Consider the following 7,389-nt stretch of genomic DNA (forward strand, 5'->3'; position numbering starts at 1 on the left):
CCCTCTTCTAGTCTGTCTCTCCCCTTTTTACAGGGATTTATGGACTCACTCTAAGTCCTAGAACTAAGACATTGTAGAGGCAGGACTCACATACAGAAAGTTTAGTTCAGAGCCTGGGTGGATATCCATCATTCCACACCACCTACTAACTCCGTGAGAGCCCCTAGCTGCTCCACGGCAGAGTGGTAGGTGGCTGGAGCTGGCTTCTCTGAGCCCAGGCCCTGAGTCTGCTCCATCTGAGGGGTATCCCTCTTGGGGATGAAAAGAAGTTCAATTAATGGAGATCAGAAAAAGACACCTCTTCTGCATCCCTCACCAGTTATATAGTATAGTAAGGTACAGTATAGTATAAAATAGTAGTCCCCCTTTATCTGTGATTTTGCTTTTTGTGATTTTTAGTTACCTGTGCATGGTTAATGTGGTCTGGAAATACGGAATGGAAAATTCCAGAAATAAACAATTCATAAGTTTTAAATTGCACCTCATTCTGTGTACCTCACTTCATCTCATCGTAGAGGCATTGTATCATCTTACATCATAAGAAGAAGGGCAAATGCTGTATAGTAAGCTATTTTGAGAGAGAGGGAGAGGCCACATTCACATAGCTTTTATTAGTGTTTTATTATAATTGTTCTATTTTGTTATTAGGTGTTGTTAATTCTTACTATGTCTACTTTATAAATTAAACATTATCATAAGTATGTATGTATAAAAAAAACATAGTATATGTAGAGTTCCATTGTTTCTGTGTCTACTGGGAGTCTTGGATCATGGATAAAAAAGGACTATTGTACAGTACAGTATAGTATAGTATAGTGACAATGGCCTAGCTTTGAATCCTAGCTGCACTTCCTAGCCTTGTGACCTTGGGCAAACAACATCTTCTACCCCTCAGTTACCTTATTTACAAAGTGGGGATAAAGATAGGACTGAGATCAAAGGGTTAAGTGTGTGAAGGCACATAAAGCCCTAAACCCAGTGCTCAGCACACAGTAAGCAGTCAATGCATGCAGAAAAGAATAGTGAAGGAGACCACTCTTGTCCTTTCCCTCCAAGCCTTGGTCCCAACCCACCTGGTAAGCTCTCTTTCCCACTACACAGTGGGAGATGGCAAAGAACCAAGGGGTGAGAGATTATTCATTCACTGAGCACTATACACTGATTAGCTTTAGCACTCTACACAGTACCAGGCACACAGTAGGTGCCCAATACATATTTTCAAACAAATAAAATGCCTTTTACAAGCCAAGTATAATATCAAGTTTAGAGAATACAGAGATAAGCATGATAGTCCAGACACCGTAGAAACAATCTAATAAGGAAGACAGATTTTTCTAAGTAAAGATGACAGTACAACAGTCATCATAGTAGAAGGATGCAAAACAGAATTGAGTGGACACTAGAGGAGCACTGAGGAAGGGCCTAATTGAGGCTGCAGATGAGGGGGATTAGGAAGGCTTCCCAGGAGGACAGCATGAATCTAGAAAGCTAAATCTAGAAGGACAAGTAGGGAGTCAGTCTTAAGAGAAGTGAGCTATGGGTGTTCCAGTAGAGTAACAGTATGGACCAAGGACAGAGGCTTGAAGACCACCGTGGCTTAGTGAGAGAGACTGTTAGACCCAGCATGTCCAGGGTTGGGTGTCTGTCCTCCCTCCTCCCAGCACATACGTGCAATGGGTCTCCAGATGCCAACACGACTGAGTGGCAGGAAAATTAGACAGGAGAGTGAAGGCTTCTGTTCTCAGCTTTGAAGAAAATTTATTTTATATTCATTTTTGTTCTCCAGAGCCAAGTTCATGCTTCTGCAAAGACTGGGTGTTTCCTAAATGCTTCAAACAGACTGGCAGAGCAGCGATACAGGCAGCCAAAACTGTGAACAGTCTCCCCAATTGTTCTGGGGACTTGCTGTTCTCCAACCCTTTACCCTGAGGGGCCCCGGAGGCTAGATGGGCAGGCCTGGTATTATCCACATTGACAGAAATAGACTTCCAGACATGGAAAAGCAAGGCACACAAAGGGAGATACATACCCAGCTATCTGGATATGTAGCTCCAGATGCATTTTTACCCCTAAAGTAAAGATTGCATATTTCTGACTCTTTTCTACAAAACTGAACTTGGACAAAACTTCTTGTAAACAAATTTATTTCTCCAAATCAGCCTTTCATCATTTCACAATTAGATTGTGATTTACTGGCTTCTAGAATTAGATTAAAGCAGTCGGTAGGCAATGACTTATTAAAATGATATCTGGCCAAAAAGAAAAAAGGCTCCAAGTTGGTTTGAACTCCAAATGACTCAAAATGTAATATTCACATCTTCTCTCTGACCTCCCCTTTCTAATCCTATTGAATTCTGCCTAGTTTCATATAAGGTTTATTTGTCCTGATCAGAAGCTTAATAGACTAAAACAAAATTACTATACTTAAGATATATGACTCTGACAGGCCCTAAACCTTGTTTTCTTCCTTAGATTTACAAGAAAGTCAATTTCAGCTCAATAGCCGTTTTTTCTTTCCTGGACAGGTCAAGTGGGTTTCAGTTGCAAAGAAGTAAACAGAAGTGGTCTCATTCATTAAGAAAGCATAATGTAAATAGACAGGGGGAGGTTAAGAACAGTATAGGAAATGGAGAAGCCAAAGAACTTGTATGTACAACCCATGGACATGAACTAAGGGGGAGGGGAGTGCTGGAGGGAATGGGGGTACTGGGCAGAGGGGAATAAAGGGGAGAAAAAATGAAACAACTGTAATAGCATAATCAATAAAATATACTTTTAAAAAAGCATAACATTAACAAAATTCAAGCAAGTCATCTCTCAGTAAATTGACCTCTCAGAACAAACTAACACTATTTCTAAATAACCACAACAATTTACAAGTGGCTGTTTTAACTCCTTCCTCCATTTACAGTAGTAAACAAATAAACCTGAGGAAATAAATTGGGCATAAACATATCCATGTAAGGGAGTCAGAATGGTTTAACAGGCTCTAATCCCAGCTCTGGTCTCTTAAGAAAACCTTAAGAAAGCCACTAGAATGTCTAGGTCTCCTTTTCCATGTCTTTAAAGGGGGAATGAAAAGTGCCTGTGCTGAAAGTATATTGGTAGTTGGGAAAGGAAAGGGGGAGAAGGGAATGGGGTGACTTCTAATCAACATTGGCTTTCTCTTTGTGGATGATGAAATGTTCTGGAATTAGTGGTGGTGTTTGCATACCTTTTCAATATACTAAAAACCACTGATTTGTACACCTTTAAAAGGGTGAATTTTATGGTATGTGAATTATATCCCAATTTTTAAAGAAAATACATGTAGTACTTCCTAGGGTTAAAAAAACAAGTGGTTTTTTTTTTTTTTTTTTTTTTTAGTGAGGATCAGTTGTATTAGTTGGGAGCATTTTTTGTTGTTTGCTTTTTGGTTACAATTAATAGAAACCTTTACCGATTCACATGACTAAACCACAAGATGCCAGAGACCCTGGAATTAGAGGTTTCAAGTGGGCCACATTCTCTCTGCCTGTTATCTTGGCTTTTTTGGAACATCATCTTCATTTCCTCAGGCAGGGGAACAGGTATTTTTGGCTGCCAGACAGGAAATTTTTATTTTTGTCACCAGAAGGGTCAGAGTCTTTGGTTCTCTGGCCTGAAGTTCAAAACTACTGCAGAATCGTCCCAGTTGGGCTGGTTTGGGTAAGATGTACAACCTTAAACATGTCACAGTAGCTTGGGAGAGACTGTCTGTTGTTTGCTAGAAAGAAAATATGGTTTCATCAGTCCTCCGGTGACAAAGGTTCACTTTACTTAGAATAATATAAATGTATTATTATTTAAGATGAAATACAAATAAACATGTGTGGTGTCATCAAGTGCAAATAACTCATCTGAAGTGATATGAAATGGACAGATATTGTACCTTCTATGGAATCTGCTAAGTTCTCCCTACATTCACAAATTACAGTTATGTTCCATACTGGGGCATGCATACTAAGCCTGGAAGTTGGCAAACTTATTTAGATACACCCCACTTCAGGAATAATAAAATATGGTGGAAAATATGTTACAGAAACATGAAATTATCCCTATTTTCAGATGAGGTTTTAAACGATGAAGTGACTAACCAAACGTGACATGGTTCATTAAATGGCAAAACCAGAAGTACAACCCAGCACCCCTGATGCTAGAGTTCTCCAGAAGCTCCTCTACTAACAAACTTCCCATGATAAGAAATTTGTCAGAACAAAATCTTGTCAGCTCTGCCATGGCCAGCAGTTGGAATTAGGAGTCCCCCAGGGCTTTTAACCTAACTAATCCCTACAGTAGGGTTGGTGTGTCTTTCAATGCAATGAAGGAACTACTTTTAAAATATTTTAAATATTTTAAAATATTGACTGGAAATTCAGAGTCAAACAGATATAAATGCATTTATCTTTGAAAATAATAATTAAAAAGTCAAGACAATTAAAAGGAAAATATGTTGAGACTAGTGAATGATGATGAAAATGGTCAATCAAATCAGTATTATGCTTTGAATAAGCCATTGTTCAAATTTGGTCAAAGCATGACCAAATTTATCTGACCTTGTTTGGTCTTTTCTTTCTTTTAAAATTACTATTAGTTATGAGAAATTAATGCTGAATATTTAACAATCAGCTCTGACCTCCTATAGCACACCTGTGTCAGGCACTCAATGATCAGTTATGGCACTGATGGAACACTTTTTATAAAAAATATATTTTATTGATTATACTATTAGAGTTGTACAAATTTTCCCCTTTAGCCACCCTTCATCTGGTACCCTCATTCCCTCCAGCAATACCCCCCTTAGTTTATGTCCATGGGTCAAGCAGATAAGTTCTTTGGCTTCTCCATTTCCTAAACTGTTCTTAACATGCCCCTGTCTATTCTGTACCTACCAATTTGTACTTCTTAATCCCTGTGCCTTTTCCCCCATGCTCTCCCCCTCCTCACTCCCAACTGATAGCCCATCAAGTGATCTCCATATCTATAATTCTGCCTGTTCAGCTTCTTTACTTAGTTTGGTTTTTAGATTCAGTTTTTGATAGTTGTGAATTTATTGCCATTTTAAGGTTCATAGTTTTGATCTTCTTCTTTTTCTTATATAATTCCTTTTAGCATTTCATATAATAATAACTTGGTGATGGTGAATTCCTTTGGTTTTACCTCATCTGGGAAGCACTTTATCTGCCCTTCAATTCTAAATGATAGTTTTGCTGGATAGAGTAATACAGGTTATAGGCCCTTGCTTTTCATCACTTTCAATATTTCTTGCCATTCCCTTCTAGCCTGCAAAGTTTCTTTTGAGAATCAGCTGAAAGTTGTTTTTTCTTAAGATTTTATTTATTTATTTTTAGAGAGAGGGGAAGGGAAGGAGAAAGAGGGGGAGAGAAACATCAATGTGTGCCTCTCGTGTGCCCCCTACCAGGGACCTGGCCCACAACCCAGGCATGTGTCCTGACTGGGAATCAAACCAGCAACCCTTTGGTTCACAGGCCCACGCTCAGTCCACTGAGCTACACCAGCCAAGGCTGGCGAAATCAGCTGAAAGTCTATGGGAACTCCCTTGTAGGTAACTCTCTGCTTTTCTCTTGCCACTTTTAAGATTCTGTCTTTAACCTTTGGCATTTTAATTATGATGGGTCTTGACGTGGTCCTGTTTGAGTCTCTCTTGTTTGGGACTCTGTGCTCTCTGGACTTGTATATCTGTTTCCCTCACCAAATTAGGGAAGTTTTCTTTCATTATTTTTTCAAATAAGTTTTCAATTTCTTGCTCTGCCTCTTCTCCTCCTGGAACCCCTATGATTTGGCTGTTGGTACGTTGGAAGATGTGTCAAAGGCTCCTTAACCTAATACTCTGGTTTCTCTTGAGATCGTATAAATCGTTCGCCTTTTACTATCCTCATTTTTTTTTATTCTCTTTTCTTCTTGCTGTTCTGATTGAATGCTTTATTCTTCCTTATGTTTCAAATTGTTTACTTGATTCTTGGCTTCATCCCTTCCACTCTTGGCTCCCTGTAGATTTTTCTTTATTTAACTTAGTATAACCTTCATTTCTGCCTGGGTCTTTTTTATGCTATTGAAGTACCCAGTGAATTCCTTGAGCATCCTAATAACCAGTGTTTTGCATTCTGCATCTGATAGATTGCTTATCTCCATTTCATTTACTTCTCTAGGTCTCTCTACCTCTTGACATCTCTCTCTGCCTCTCTGTGCATCTCCACCCCTCCTACCCATATCAATGAATGTGGCTTCTTTAAATCCTTAGATTGTCAAACGTCCATACAGCTGGATCTTCTGACAATTCTGGGTGATACTTGTTTTGTAGTCTGGTTGTAATTTTTTCTGTAGTCGTGCAAGAAGGTGAGGTATGCTTACCTATGCCTTCATGTTGACCAGTTGGAACACTTTTTTTTCCATCTTTTTAAATTCCTCTGATGCATTTTTTTTAATTTTTATTTTTCAATTATAGTTTACTTTCAATATTATTTTGTATTGGTTTCAGATGTACAGCATAGTGGTTAGACAATCATATACTTTACAAAGCATTCCCCCTGATATTTCTAGTACCCAGTTGGCACCATACATAGTTACTGCAATATTATTGACTGTGTTCCCTAGGCTGTACTTTACACCCTTGTGACTAGTTTGTAACTACCAATTTTTACTTATTAATTTCTTCACCTCTTTTAAAATATGGAACACTTCATGAAATTGGGAGTCATCCTTGCACAGGGGCCATGTTGATCTTGTTTGTGTCATTTTAATTTAACACATGTGGTACTGAAGCAAACCCTGGGACACTTTTATCTTGATGTAACACCATTACAGCCTGGTTTGCTACTTCACAGTGTACCTAGAGAAAGGTGGGACAAATGATGAAAGGCCAAAAATAGGAGGAAAAAATGAATCAGGAGAACCTTCTTTCATATTTTTTATTAAGATGGAATTTCTAGAATATAATCTCCAAGTATAATGAGGTTCTTTTTAATGTATAAGTATAAATATTATTATGCTAATATTTTTTCTTTTCCCAGAGTTTACTTTATAAAAGTAAAGTAGCCCACAAGTCTGGTATTATGTGCCTTTAGAGGTTCTTTGCTATTTTCCCTTTCACAGCTGTTAAATAGCTTTTCTCTCCAATATTTTTTCCTGCATAATGATTTTTGTAGAAGCAAATATAGTAAGCACTTTAAATTCTTACCAGTTGTGACAATAAAATAATGGAACTTTTAAAAATCCAACCGTGTATTCGGAAATATAGAAGAAACATGCATTTATTTACTAGGAAATCCCACACTTGTGCTCATGAGGATGGCATTGTGCAAAATGTTTTGGAAATCCTCTTTTTAAATTGTCTTCAGCACAAGATTATGA

The 7,389-nt window shown here is 38.1% G+C and overlaps 1 non-coding gene across 1 annotated transcript; it reads right to left on the reverse strand.

The window, feature by feature from the left end:
* Positions 1-6,702: 6,702 nt before the first annotated feature.
* Positions 6,703-6,807, reverse strand: LOC112307421 (U6 spliceosomal RNA). The gene has a single exon (XR_002975049.1). It is a non-coding gene; the product is annotated as a U6 spliceosomal RNA (small nuclear RNA).
* Between the last annotated feature and the right edge of the window lie 582 nt (positions 6,808-7,389).

The sequence above is a fragment of the Desmodus rotundus genome, chromosome 4 (assembly GCF_022682495.2).
Source record: "Desmodus rotundus isolate HL8 chromosome 4, HLdesRot8A.1, whole genome shotgun sequence".
Taxonomy (NCBI): domain Eukaryota; kingdom Metazoa; phylum Chordata; class Mammalia; order Chiroptera; family Phyllostomidae; genus Desmodus; species Desmodus rotundus.